The 14854-nt window shown below is 52.1% G+C and overlaps 1 long non-coding RNA gene across 1 annotated transcript; it reads left to right on the plus strand.

The window, feature by feature from the left end:
• The first annotated feature begins 1365 nt into the window (after positions 1-1365).
• LOC127028627 (uncharacterized) lies at positions 1366-1706 on the plus strand. The gene is made up of 3 exons (XR_007768029.1): positions 1366-1408; positions 1495-1541; positions 1648-1706. It is a non-coding gene; the product is annotated as an uncharacterized LOC127028627 (long non-coding RNA).
• Positions 1707-14854: the final 13148 nt, after the last annotated feature.

Raw genomic sequence — 14854 nt, forward strand, 5'->3', positions numbered from 1 at the left:
GGATCGTCTTTGGAAGTTTCCGGTCGGTCCTCTCTTTGCGGCATCGTTCCGGGCTGTGTCAGCAGCTCTGTTCTCTAGCCATCCATCGTCACTAGACGGACGACTTTCTGCATCCTACGTTCTTAGTCTTGAAGCCAGGCTGCTTCGCATCCCATCTCTGTTTTGCCAGTAACATTCTTAAATGGGCCATTATGTTCAACTCTTTTTCTGGGCTGCCGTAAGAGTCCCCCACTCGCTGTTGCGCCCCTGTAGGTCTTCGTGCCGACAGATCTCCTGTCTGGGAGTCATTCTTCTCGCCGAGATTTTCTCTTGTCTTTGAATCGCATTGTTTGTAGCGTCTGCGTAGTGTCGGTCGTGTGTGTCGTGTTTGCTCGGAGCTGCTCCTGCCCAGGGGTGGAGTCAGGGTAGGTGGAATAGCGAAAAGAGCCTACGGTTAATATGTTGATATGCCTCGACCATTTAAGCAACGGTTGTACAGTCATCTCGGATGGAGTAGCTGCCGGCAGCTGTGTGGACGGTCATTTCAGTAGTGTTTTATGGAGACGATTGGAGCCTTCTGGAAGGGGCTGTTCAGCGGTAGGGAAGCAGATTGAATCTCAAAGGTGTGAAGGCTGTATGTGTGGGGCTTAAAGTTTGGTCTGTTTTTTTTTTTTTTTTAATGGCAAGCTGTAGCTGGACTCTAGATGGTATTCCTAAATAGAAACAAGACCTCTGGAATTGTTAAGCTATTGATCGCATCTGGGTGACTTGTTTAATAATAATTTTTTTCAGATGCAGAGGGATAAGATACGCACCAAAGAGCGATGGAGGCGAGCCGAGCGGTGTGAGAAGGTAGGTCAGCGTGTGTGTTGGAGGGAAGTGGGACTGTGGCTATATGACTACATTATGGTGCGTGTCTGTTGTTGTGTTTTTTTTTTTTTTTTTGAAGGTGCGAAGCGATGAGCAAAACAAGATGTCGGCACCGGAGCTGACTCGGGCAAGGTGAGCAATGTCTAGTGGGCTGAAGTAGCGGTTATTTTTCAGGTGTCATAGTGTTGGTGAAGTTGTAAGCATCATTTGTTTGTGTTTCACAGGTGGTACCTGAGCCTCAACTGGCAGCCCAAAGCGACGGAGGCCAGGCGGCGAGCGGCCCAGGTATAGGAGAGGGTAAGAGGAATTGCTGTGGCCAGGCTTTGGTTTCAGGCAGTATCTCAGCATGTGCATTTTTCTTGGTTTTTTTTTTTTTTCAGGTGCCGCAAGCAGCCTCAGAGGGGCGAAGCCGCGTGCGGTGACCGGTCTGAGAAGGTGAGGCGTTGTGGGCCGGGTCAGCGTCTAATAGCGAAGTATTATATGGCAGCTTGGTTAAGCATTTACCTTTTGGTTTTCAGGCACCGTGCGGGCTGCCTTTGGAATTGGACGTGCAGTTGTGGTGAGCTGGGGTAGCAGCGAGGAGGAGCGCGGGGCCGGTGACTTCTCCCAAGCGCAACAGTAATCTTTTTTTTCTCGGTATCTTAGGTGCCACAAGCGATGATGGCCGCAGCGTACGACTCTGGAACGAGCAGGTGAGCGGAATGCCACGGCGACATTTGAGGAGGGGGTGTTGTGGTAGAGGTCGGCATTGATCGATGTGATGCTTACTGCTGGCACTATTTGGTTTTTTTATTGCAGATGACGAAGAGGAACATGGTGACTGTAGGAACCTCCCAGTTAGCTGATATGGGTGTGGCTTTTTTGTCGAGGATGGATTCAGACCCCTGGCCCTCTGACAGCTAAGTTGAGGGAGCAGGGATGGGGAGCGGGCCCGTGGGAGGGGACGAGGTCGGGAACTGCAGGGAGGGGTTTTGAAGTTAGCGTAGGGGAGAGGGCTGTCCAGGAACAGTCCCTTTGGGCAGCTAAAGGAAGCAGGTTACTTCTCGGTACGATGCTAGCGTGTGCCGGGCAGGGCAGTTCCAGCCTGTGTCTGTCTCGGTGTGTTTGTGTAGTCTGTCTTCTGTGTCTTAGACCTTTCTTGGGTCTCGATGTCCTCGTTGCTCTTTGCGCTCGAGGAGCACAGCATGCGCCTCGGTGCCATCCCTCGGGTCTCGAATGCCCGTACTCATCGGCATAGTGCCAATCGGGTGCTTCTTTTCTTGCGTTACAAGCTTAAAGCGTGGCTAGGTCTTGCTTCTGACAAGTTTCCGGTCGGTCCTCTCTTTGCGGCATCGTTCCGGGCTGCGTCAGCAGCTCTGATCTTGAGCGGTCCGTTTTCGCGGATACCTTTTCTGGGACTTCTTCCCTGCATCCCTACGTTCTTAGGTGCATGCCTACATTCTTAGGCTCCCTGCACATGCCTCATCCCCGTTGCAGCCGTATCTTTTTGTAACGGGCCACAGTGCTCGACTCTTCTCGGGCCGCCATAGAGTCTTCCTCATGGGCCCCTTGGTCTTCTCGCCCGACGATGTCTCTTGTCCCAGAGTCATGCTTTGAGAGCTTTTTTATATGTCTGGGTCGTGCCATTTGTCTTGTTTGTGTGCAGCGTTGGTCTCTGCACGTTTGTCTGGGTTGGAGCCGCTCTGCCTGGGGCATAGCGGTGGTAGCCAGCAAAAGAGTAACAACAAGATTCTAAGGCTAACATGTTGATAAGCCTAGACTTTGTAGGCAAAGAGCGTACAGTCCATTTCAGAGCAAAGAGCCAGATAGGCAGCAGGCGAGGAGAGTATTCCTGTAGCGCTATGCAGAGACCCGGGCAATGACCAGATTTTTTTTTTATTGGCAGGCTGCTGTTGGATGCCAGATGGTATTCCTAAATGGCATCAAGACCTCTGGAATGGTTAAGCTATCATTCAGCATCCAGGTGACTTGTTTAATAATAATTGTTTTCAGATGCAGAGGGACAAGATACGCCCAGAGAGCGACGGAAGAGGTGAGCGGAGCGACGTGAGAAGGTGGGTCGGTGAGTGTCGTCGGAGGGAAGATGCGACCGGTGGCTAGATGACTAGCTTACAGGTTTTGAGTTTTTTATTTTGAAGGCGGGAAGCAGGACATAGGCACCGGAGCTGACTCGGGCAAGGTGAGCCTGTCTAGTGGGCTGAAGGAGCAGTTATTTTTCAGGTGTCGTAGTGTTGGTGAAGTTAGAAGCATCCCTTGTTGTTTGTGTTTCACAGGTGGTACCCGAGCCTCGACGTGGCAACCTGTAAACAGCAGAGGCAGGGCCGGCGAGCGGCCGAGGTAAAGGAGCGGGAGATGGGAATCGGTGCGGTCAGGCCGTGGTTTCGTGCAGTATCTCAGCATGTGCCTTTTGCTTTGGTGTTTTTTTCAGATGCGCAAGAGGCTCGGAGGGGCAAAGCCGCATGCCGACGAGCGGTCCGAGAAGGTGAGGCTGTTGTCGGCCGGGTCGGTGTCTAATAGCAAAGTGTTACATGGCCGCTCGGTTAAGCGTTTCTCTTTGGTTTTGCAGGTGCCCTGCGGGCTGCCTTTGGAATTGGATGAGCATTTGAGGTGAGCTGGGGTAGCGGCGAGGAGGAGCATGGGGCCGGTGACTTCTCACAAGCGCAACGGTAGCTTTCTGTCTTTTGGTGTCTTAGGTGCGCAAGCGATGACGGCCGCAGCGTCCGAGACTGGAATTCCTGCGGAGCAGGTGAGCGGAAGGCCACGTTGCTTTTGAGGAGGAGGGCGTTGTGGAAGAGGTCTGTGTCGACCGACACGATGCTTACTGCTGGCACTGGTGGGTTTTTTTTTTTGCAGGTGATGAAGAGGAGCCTGGCAACTGGAGGAATATGTTGGTTTGCTGATGTGGTTTTTGTCGAGGATGGATTCAGACCCCGGCCCTCTGACAGCTAAGTTGAGGGAGCAGGGATGGGGAGCGGGCCCGTGGGGAGGGACGAGGTTGGGAACTGCAGGGAGGGGTTTTGAAGTTAGCGTAGGGGAGAGGGCTGTCCAGGAACAGTTCCCTTTGGGCAGCTAAAGGAAGCAGTTACTTCTCGGTACGATGCAGCGTGTGCCGGGCAGGGCAGTTCCAGCCTGTGTCTGTTGGTGTGTTTGTGTAGTCTGTCTTCTGTGTCTGAGACCTTCCTCGGATCTCGATGTCTCATCGCTTTTGCGCTCAGGAGCGCAGCATGCGCCTCGGGTGCCATCCTAGGGTCTCGAATGCCCGTACTCATCGGCATAGTGCCAATCGGGTGCTTCTTTTCTTGCGTTGCGAGCTTAAAGCGCGGATCGTCTTTGGAAGCTTCCGGTCGGTCCTCTCTTTGCGGCATCGTTCCGGGCTGTGTCAGCAGCTCTGTTCTCTAGCCATCCATGTCACGGACCGGGACGACTTCTCTGCGTCCTCACGTTCTTAGGTCTTGAAGCTAGGCTGCTCGCGCATCCGTCATCTCTGTTTTGCCAGTAACTTCTTTTAACGGGCCGTTATGTTCAACTCTTTTCTGGGGCTGCCGTAGAGTCTCCTCGCCTCGCTGTTGCGCCCTGTAGGTCTTCGTGCCCGACAGAGTCTCCTGTCTGGGAGTCATTCTTCTCTGCCGAGAGTTTTCTCTCATCTTTGAATCGCATTGTTTGTAGCGTTCTGCGTAGTGTCGGTCCGTGCGTGTTTGGTGCGGAGCTGCTCTGCCAGAGGTGTGGAGTCAGGGGTAGGTGGAATAGCGAAAAGAGCTATGGTTAATATGTTGATATGCCTCGACCATTTAGGCGACGGTTGTACAGTCATCTCGGATGGAGTAGCTGTCGGCAGGCTGTGGACGGTCATTTCAGTAGGTTTTATGGAGACGATTGGAGCCTTCTGGGAGGGGCTGTTCAGCAGTAGGGAAGCAGATTGAATCTCAAGGTGTGAAGGCTGGTATGTGTGGGGCTTGAAGTTTGGTCTGGTTTTTGATTTTTTTTTTTTTTTTTAATGGCAAGCTGTAGCTGGACTCTAGATGGTATTCCTAAATAGAAACAAGACCTGTGGAATGGTTAAGCTACTGATCGGCATCTGGTGACTTGTTAAATAATCTTTTTTTTTCAGATGCAGAGGGACAAGAGACGCACCAAAGAGCGATGGAGGAGAGTTGAGCGCGTGAGAAGGTAGGTCGGCGTGTGGTGTTGGAGGGAAGGTGGGACTGGTGGCTATATGACTACATTATGGTGCGTGGTCTGTTGTGGTGGGTTTTTTTTTTGGAAGGTGCGAAGCGATGAGCAAAGCAGATATCGCACCGGAGCTGACTCGGCAAGGTGAGCAATGTCTAGTGGGCTGAAGTAGCGGTTATTTTTCAGGTGTCATAGTGTTGGTGAAGTTGTAAGCATCATTGTTTGTGTTTCACAGGTGGTACCTGAGCGTCAACGTGCAGCCCAAAGCGACGGAGGCCAGGCGGGCGAGCGGCCCAGGTATAGGAGAGGGTAAGAGAATTGCTGCGGCCAGGCTGTGGTTTCAGCAGTATCTCAGCATGTGCATTTTTCTTTTTTTTTTTTTTTCAGGTGCCGTACGCAGCCTCAGAGGGGCGAAGCCGTGTGCCGGTGACCGGTCTGAGAAGGTGAGGCGGTTGTGGGCCAGGTTGGCGTCTAGTAGCACACTACTGTATGGCAGCTCAGTTACACGTTTCTCTCTGGTTTTTCAGGCACCGTGCGGGCTGCCTTTGGAATTGGACGTGCAGTTGAGGTGAGCTGGGGTAGGAGCGAGGAGGAGCGTGGGGCGGTGACTTCTCCAAGCGCAACAGTAACGCTTTTTTTCCTCGGTATCTTAGGTGCCACAAGCGATGATGGCTGCAGCGTACGACTCTGGAACGAGCAGGTGAGCAGAATGCCACGGCGCATTCGAGAAGGGGGGTGTTGTGGAAGAGGCTGGCATTGATCGATGTGATGCTTACTGCTGGCACTATTTGGTTTTTTTATTGCAGATGACGAAGAGGAACATGGTGACTGTAGGAACCTCCCAGTTAGCTGATACGGGTGTGGCTTTTTTTGTCGAGGATGGATTCAGACCCTGGCCCTCTGACAGCTAAGTTGAGGGAGCAGGGATGGGAGCGGGCCCGTGGGGAGGGGACGAGGTCGGAACTGCAGGGAGGGGTTTTGAAGTTAGCGTAGGGGAGAGGGCTGTCCAGGAACAGTTCCTTTTGGGCAGCTAAAGGAAGCAGGTTACTTCTCGGTACGATGCTAGCGTGTGCCGGGCAGGGCAGTTCCAGCCTGTGTCTGTGTTGCTGTGTTGTTTGTGTAGTCTGTCTTCTGTGTCTTAGACCTTCCTCAGGTCTTGATGTCCTCTTCTCGCTCAAGGAGCACGGCATGCGCCTCGGGTGCCATCCTAGGGTCTCGAATGCCGTACTCATCGGCATAGTGCCAATCGGGCGCCGCTTTTCTTGCGTAACAAATGTAAAGTGTGGATCGGTCTTGTTTCTTGGCAGCTTCCGGTTGGTCCTCTTTTGCTCTCTTGTTCTAGGCTGTGTCAGCAGCTCTGTTCTCTAGCCATCCGTTTTCATGGACCGGGCTTCTTCCCTGCGTCCTCACTTCTTAGGTCTTGAAGCCAGGCTGCTTGCGCATCCATCATCTTCGTTTTGACAGCCACTTCTTGTAACGGGCCGTCACGTTAGACTCTTTTTCTGGGGTTGCCGTAGAGCCTCCCTGCCTCACCGTTGCGGCCTTGCGGATCTCCTTGCCTGACAGCATCTCCGGTCTGGGAGTTGTTCTTCTTGCTGAGAGTTTTCTCTCGTCTTTGAATCGCATTGTTTGTAGCGTTCTGTGTAGTGTCGGTCTGTGTGTGTGTGTGTTGTTTGGCGCGGAGCTGCTCTGCCAGGGGTGTGGAGTCAGGGGTAGGTGGAATAGCAAAAAGTGTCTATATTGGAATTGGATGAGCATTTGAGGTGAGCTGGGTAGTAGCAAGGAGGGTCACGGGGCCGGTGACTTCTCAAGCCAATCGTACGTTGGTGTGTCTCAGTATCTTAGTAGCCAGAAGCTACGATGAGGGTAAGGGGAATGCTACGGCCTTTTGAGGAGGGAGGTGTTGTGGAAGAGGTCGGTGTTGACCGGTGCAATGCTGACTGTCAGCAGTGTTTTGTCTTTTGGTTTTATTGCAGATGATGAAGAGCTTGGCAACTGCAGGAACAGGCCGGCTAGCCGATGTGTCTTTTTTGTCGAGGATGGTTCAGACCCCGGTCCTCTGAAGCTAAGTTGAGGGAGCAGCGATGGGGAGCGGGCCCGCGGGGAGGGGACGAGGTCGGGAACTGCAGGGAGGGGTTTTGAAGTTAGCGTAGGGGAGAGGGCCGTCCAGGAACTTTTCAGCATGAGACTAGTGTGGGCAGGGCAGTTCCAGCCTGTGTCTGTGTTGCCGTGTTGTTTGTGTAGTCTGTCTTCTGTGTCTTATACCATACCTTTATCGGGTCTTAATATCTTTGTAGCTCTTTGATCGGCAGGGACCTCGGTAGTCTTCCGAGAGTCCCGAGCGCATCGCCTCATCGGCATCGCACCCATCGAGCCTTCTTGTCTCGCGCTTATAGCTTAAAGCGTGGATCGGTCTGGCATGCGTCGCGCCGTAGATGTTTTTGAGCGGTCATCTCTCGAGGTGGCGAGCTAGGTGGCGCTTGCGGCTCCGCTCTTGAGACTTCTGTTTGTACAGAGTTGTCTTCTGGGGTTTCATTCCCATGTTCTTACGGTCTTAGGTCTTAAAGCCTGGCTTCTTACGCATCCATCATTCTGGTTTTGACGGTAGCTTTCTCTCGCAGGCCGCAGCGGTCGCCCTCTTTCTCGAGGCCGCTATAAAGCATCTGCGCCATCGTGGCACCGTAGGGCTTCTCTGTCGGCCACATCTTCCCTACGGTAGTCGGTCTTCTCGCTCGCGGTCGTCTCGTGTCTCACGGTCACGTTATTTGTGGCGTCTGTGTGCGGTGTCGGTCTGCGTCGGGGTCGGAGCTGCCTGCCCAGGGGTGTAGCAATGCGGTGTAGCAAGGCACGGTGTTGTGATAATATGTTGAGCTGCTCAAATTGTTTTGACAAAGACCGTACGGTTCATCTCTGGGCAAGTAGCTGTAGACAGCTGCCACAGAGTTATTTTCATTGTGTTTTGCGGGTGCCGGAGGTCAGACTCTGGCCTTCTGGAGCGGCAGTTTGTGCGGCGGTCGAGCGGGTTGAATCTTGAATGTGCTTAGCTTGTATATGTGGGGCTCAATATCTGGGGTTTGGTTTTTCCTTTTTTTTTTTTTTCCCGGGTGTAGTTAGAAGGCACACGCAAAAAGAAGACGGACCTTTTGTCTCGCCAAGCTATCGGTCAGCATCCGGGTGACTCGCTTTACACGGTTTGTTCGGGTTTTTCCGACGCGGAGCGACGAGCCGCGTGCCGAAGGACGACGGAAGAGGCGAGCGGAGCGCCGGGTGAAGGCGGGCCGGCGTCCGATGTCGGAGGATCGGCACAACTGTCGGCGGTTCTGACTGGCTTATGCTTTTTCAGTTTATGCTTTTCTAGATGCAAATCGATGTATGAAGCGGGATATCCGCACCGGAGCGGACTTTGGCAAGGTGAGCGATGACCGGTGTGCTGAAGTAGCGCTTCTTTGTGGTGTTGTATTATTGATGTAGCTAAAATCATACTTTGTTGTTTCAGATTTACAGAGGGCGGGCCGGGCTCGGCACAGAGGACCGAAGAATCTGACTCTGAGCGGCCGAGGTGAAGGAGCGGGAGAGAGGAAGCGCCGTGAGCGGGCGGAGGATTTGGGCGATATGTCAGCATGTACTTTTTTCTCTTTTTTTGGCAGGGGCGTGCTCCTTTGCAGAGGGGCGAAGCTGCACAGCACAAGCGGTTGGAGAAAAGGCGAGAGACTCGTTAAGCGGTCCGCTCCGGCTCAAATTTCCGAGGAGCTCACGGTAACTCGGCCGAGCGTTTGTCTTTGGTTTTGCCGGTGCTGCGAAGGCTTTCCTCAAACGGCTGAGGATTTGAGGCGAGTCGGCGGAGGAGAGAGGAGCGGCAGGGCGGGAACCGCAGAGCGGGTTATCGCTTCCGATTACGACGGGCGCTTTATCTCTCCGGTTTTCCGGCTTCCACGGGAGATGCTGGCCGCAACAACTGATTTTTTTGGGAGCGGCGTGGCACTTGCGGGGAGGGTGTCGTCGCGGTAGAGGTCGGCGCCGGCCGCGTGTCGGTGACCGTGGCGCTCTGTGTTGCGGGCGATGAAGAGGAATCCGGTGAATGCGGGAGCATCCCGGTTAGACGATGTGCTCCTGATGAGGATGGATTCTGGATCCCGTCCTCTGAAAGGTAAGTCAAGGGGCAAAAGCGGCGGGTGGGGGGGGCCAGAAGGAGGTTTAATGTCAGGGTTGCAGAGAGGGCTATTTAGGCTCCGTTAAGTCTGGGGGCGGATAGCGGGCCCGGGGTCCGTTCCGCAGGATGCGAACGTTCCGGCCCGTGTCCTAGCGTCATTTGCGTCGTGCGCGTTCCGTCTCATACGGTGCTTTTTGCAGGTCTTTATGTTCTGGCCCACGGCCTCTGCACTCGTCACGCACCTCGGTAGGCGTCCGTAGGGTCTCTAATGCCTCGTCGGTTTCGCATAGGGCCTGTCGAGCGCTTCGGGTCTCGTGAAGGGAGCCTCGAGGGCGTTTTGCATCATGGATGTTGCCGGACGGTCGCCTTTGCGGAGGCGATCCGGGCCGGAACGACAGCTCTGCTCTTTGAAAGTTGTGTTTCTGTGGAGATCCCCTACAGCATTTCATCCCTGCGTCCTTACGGGCTTAGGTCTTAAAGCTGACTTGTCACACATCCGTTGTTCTGGTTTGTATTGCATTGCAACGCTCTACCGTTTTGACTGCCATCTGAGACCGCCTCGCTTTTGCAGCGCTTTGTGTCGTATTGCATTGTATCGCTCCGTCTTTGGTTTTGTATCGCATTGCTCTGTACTTGTATCAGCTGAGACCTGAGACTGCCTTGCATTGTACAACCTCGTATCGTGTTTTGTCTCATTGCAGCGCTCTGTATTTGTATCGACTGCCGTCTGGGACCATCTTGTGTTGTGTTGCTCTCTATTTGAATTTGTACCGCATTGTTTGGCTCTGTATCGGTTTTGTATTGTATTGCTCTATATTTGAAATTGTACTGCCATTTGAGACCGTCTTGCATTGTATGGCCTGTATAGCATCTTGTCTCACGTTGCAGCGCTCCGTATTTGTATCGACCGCCGTTTGAGACCGTCTTGCATTGTATCGCTCTGTATTTGTTTTGTTGCATTGTATGGCCTGTATTGTGGGTTTGCATTGTACGCCCTGTATTTGTTTCGCCGCTTGAGAGTCTTGCTTGCTCTGTATTTGTTTGTTGCTTGTATCGGCCGGTTTGAGCGTCTTGCATTGTATCGCTCTGTATTTGGTTTTGTTGCTTGTACGGCCTGTATTGTGGGTTTCGCATTGCATGCGCTCGTATTTGTATCGACCGCTTTGAGACGTCTTGCATTGTATCGCTCTGTATTTGGTTTTGTGTTGCTTGTACGGCCCTGTATTGTGGGTTTCGCATTGCAGCGCTCCGTATTTGTATCGACGCCGTTTGAGACGTCTTGCATTGTATCGCTCTGTATTTGGTTTTGTGTTGCATTGTCGCTCTGTATTTGTTTTGTTGCATTGTATCGCTCTGTATTTGGTTTTGTGTTGCATTGTACGGCCCTGTATTGTGGGTTTCGCATTGCAGCGCTCTTTGTATTTGTATTGCGATCCGCCTGTTTGGGTGCTTGCAGCGTCTGTATTTTTTTGATGTGTATCGCTCTGTATTTGGTTTTGTGTTGCATTGTACGGCCTGTATTGTGGGTTTGCATTGCAGCGCTCTGTATTTGTATCGACCGCGTTTGAGACGTCTTGCATTGTATCGCTCTGTATTTGGTTTGTGTTGCATTGTACGGCCCTGTATTGTGGTTTGCATTGCAGCGCTCCTGTATTGTATCGACCGCCGTTTTGAGACGTTTGCATTGTATCGCTCTGTATTTGGTTTTGTGTTGCATTGTACGGCCCTGTATTGTGGGTTTCGCATTGCAGCGCTCTGTATTTGTATCGACCGCCGTTTGAGACCGTCTTGCATTGTATCGCTCTGTATTTGTTTTGTGTTGCATTGTACGGCCTGTATTGTGGTTTGTATTGCATTGTATCGCTCTGTATTTGGTTTTGTGTTTGCTTTGTACGCTCTGTATTGTGGGTTTTTGCATTGCAGCGCTCCGTATTGTATCGACCGCCGTTTGAGACCGTCTGCATTGTATCGCCTGTATTGGTTTTGTGTTGCTGTACGCCTGTATTTGGTTTTGATGGTTGCATTTGTATCGGCTCTCGTATTGAGGGTTGCATTGTATCGCTCTGTATTTGTTTTTGCTTACGGCCCGTATTGTGGGTTTCGCATTGCAGCGCTCTGTATTTGTATCGACCGCCGTTTGAGACCGTCTTGCATTGTATCGCTCTGTATTTGGTTTTGTGTTGCATTGTACGGCCCTGTATTGTGGGTTTCGCATTGCAGCGCTCCGTATTTGTATCGACCGCCGTTGAGACCGTCTGCATTGTATCGCTCTGTATTTGGTTTTGTGTTTGCATTGTACGGCCCTGTATTGTGGGTGTTCGCATTGCAGCGCTCGTATTTGTATCGACCGCCGTTTGAGACCGTCTGCATTGTATCGCTCTGTATTGGTTTGTGTTGCTTGTATCGCTCTGTATTTGGTTTGTGTTGCATTGTACGGCCCTGTATTGTGGGTTTCGCATTGCAGCGCTCCGTATTTGTATCGACGCCGTTTGAGACCGTCTTGCATTGTATTCGCTCTTGTATTTGGTTTGTGTTGCTTGTATCGCTCTGATTTTTTTTTTTTTTTTTTTTTTTTGTGTTGCATTGTACGGCCCTGTATTGTGGGTTTCGCATTGCAGCGCTCTGTATTTGTATCGACCGCCGTTTGAGACCGTCTTGCATTGTATCGCTCTGTATTTGGTTTTTGTTTGTTGTATTGTGTTGCATTGCATCGCTCGTATTTTTCGGTTTTGATAGTTGCATTGTACGGCTCCTGTATTTGGTTGTTTGCATTGCAGCGCTCTGTATTGTATCGCCGCGTTTGAGACCGCTTGCATTGTATCGCTCTGTATTTGGTTTTGTGTTGCATTGTACGGCCCTGTATTGTGGGTTTTGCATTGCAGCGCTCTGTATTTGTATCGACCGCCGTTTGAGACCGTCTTTGCCTTATTGTTTATTCGCTCTGTATTTGGTTTTGTGTTGCATTGTATCGCTCTGTATTTGGTTTTGTGTTGCATTGTACGGCCCTGTATTGTGGGTTTTGCATTGCAGCGCTCCGTATTTGTATCGACCGCCGTTTGAGACCGTTCTTGCATTGTATCGCTCTGTATGTTGGTTGTATGCTGTATTTGTTTTGTTTTGTGTGCGATTGATCGTGCCCTGTATTTGGTTTTGTTGTTGCATTGTACGGCCCTGTATTGTGGGTTTCGCATTGCAGCGCTCGTATTTGTATCGACCGCCGTTTGAGACCGTCTTGCATTGTATCGCTCTGTATTTGTTTGTGTTGCATTGTACGGCCCTGTATTGTGGGTTTCGCATTGCAGCGCTCTGTATTTGTATCGACCGCCGTTTGAGACCGTCTTGCATTGTATCGCTCTGTATTTGGTTTTGTGTTGCATTGTATCGCTCTGTATTTGGTTTTGTGTTGCATTGTACGGCCCTGTATATTGTGGGTTTCGCATTGTAGCTCTGTATTTGTATCGACTGCCGTTTGAGACCGTCTTGCATTGTATCGCTCGTATTTGGTTTGTGTTGCATTGTACGGGCCCTGTAATGTGCGTTGTCTTGTGTTGCAGTGCTCTGTTTGTGTTGACTTCCATTTGAGAATGTCTTGCATTGTATGACCCTCTATTGTGTATTTGTCTCGTGCTGCAGCGCTCTGTATTGTGTTTTGTCTTGACTGTGATCTAAGTGTGTTGCATTGTATGGTGCTATATTTGCATGTGCATTGTGCGGCTCTGTTTGTCTCTATTGTACGGCGTTGTTGAACCAGCATAGAGGGTTGAAGCGACTTTGGGGTTTTGGCGCACGTGAGCGGGAGCAGAGCGGATCGCAATTGGATTGCGAGGTAGCGTGAGGTCAGCTGGTAACTCGGCAATGGTATTCCTGTTGTTTTTGCAGGCACCTTGCGGCAAGGCTCTAGGCACGGTCGAGGCATCGAGGTCTGAGGAGCGGCACGAATGGCCTCGGAGCAGTTGGTCATTTTGGGGCGGATCGGTTGGTACGACGGTCTGGATTTTCAAGCGCCACAGAGCGCCTCGACGGCGATGCGTTGTTTTGGAATCGGAGCGGAGCAGGCGAGCGGATCTGTGGAGGGCTGCTGTCTCACAGATGAAGTGTGTATTAATCGGCTTCGTTTTGTTTTGGCAGGTGACCGAGGGGCAGGAGGCGATTAAAGGAACCTTGCATTTAGGCAATGCAGCTGCCATTGAGGATGGCCATCGAGGGCGGACCGTGACCCGTGGCCCGTGAAAGCTAAGTAGCGGGGCAAAAATCCACGGGTGGCGGGGACCACGTGTGGCCAAACATTGGCATAACATCGGGAGGGTAGTTTGCGGGGAGTCGGCCTCGTGCAGGTAGAGGGAGCGATAAGTGTCGAGATGCGTGCTTTGGCAAAGCAGCTCAGGATGAGCAGGTGGAGTCGTGCAGTATGTCTAGCGTGTGTTCACACGTGTCCCTTATCTAATGCGGTGATGTTTGTTCTTAACCTTCATGCCTGAGGAGCCTCAGGCATTCTCACATCTGCTGCGATCGCAGTAGCCATCTGTCACACCTCCTCGGGCTCGAGTTATCGGCATAGCGCCAGTTCGAGCGCGTCTCATCTCGCGGCGTGACGTAGAAGCGCGGCGCCGCCGGTCCGGTTTAGCATCGTAGGCGCATTTGGCCAGTCTTTCTTGCGGCTGTCGCTCGGGCTTTGACATCGGGTCTCGTCTCTGACTCTCTTTCTTGAAGAGTTCTTCCAGGGGTTTCTTCCCTGTGTCATCCTAGTCTTAAGTCTTTCCCAAGCCATTGTCTCTGTTGGTCATTGCAGTTTCATCGCCTGCCTTTCATCCAGAGCCGCGGCGTTCCCCCACGGCAGGCCACGCCGGAGCGTCCGTGCTACGCGGCCTAGGCACGGTTGAGCATACTGTTGGGCTGTGTGTTTGGTCTGGCATTAACTGTACCTTGCGTGGTGTTCTTGTATCCTTAGCTCATGTTTGTAGAGTGTGTGTGTGTGTGTTTGAGGTGGAGCTGCTTTGCTGTGGGCGTGCGATTCTGGCTGGGGTGGAACGGTCCAAGCGTGGGATGCTTAACTGTCAATTAGCATGGCCTGTTTGGGTGGAGGTTGTGTGGGCTGGTTTTGGGGGTCGCTAGCTATCGAGAAGCGGGCCGTAGAGTCCCTTCTGTTGCGTTTTGCAGGCACCACGGGGCGATTCGGATCCTCGGAGCGAATCCTCGAGCGAGTTCTGCCGGACGGTACGATTCGATGCAAAGAAGGAGCGGGAGCGGCGCACGTAGCGAAGAGTCTTCCTTGGCTTCCGGTTATGAAGGCTGATGCTCTGGAATTGTGCGGAGCGGCGATGTTTTGAGCACATGGTGAGGCAGTTCCAGGCACGACTCTAGAGTTGGGGCGATCTGCCATTGTGGCAGGTGGGCGGTCAAACGGATATGTTCTTGAGTGAGGGGTGGAATGAGCGGAATGTTGAATGAGTGTTAGTTTCTGAATGGGTCTAACCTTGTATGTGTGAGATTTTTTTATTTTAGGTTTTATTTGATGTTGAGACCGTAATTTTTTTATTTAATTAGAATAAAAAAACCCCAGCTGGGGGTTTTTTTTTTTCTCCCTGGCTGGGTTTTTTTTCCCGGTCCCAGGCCGCTCTGCAAGGCGACGATCGTCGCCAATGTTTGGCGGAGGTCAGGCTCAGGCTGAGGTTTTTGCAGGCAGGG

This window comes from Gymnogyps californianus, unplaced genomic scaffold (genome assembly GCF_018139145.2).
Source record: "Gymnogyps californianus isolate 813 unplaced genomic scaffold, ASM1813914v2 HiC_scaffold_378, whole genome shotgun sequence".
In the NCBI taxonomy this organism is placed as follows: Eukaryota; Metazoa; Chordata; class Aves; order Accipitriformes; family Cathartidae; genus Gymnogyps; species Gymnogyps californianus.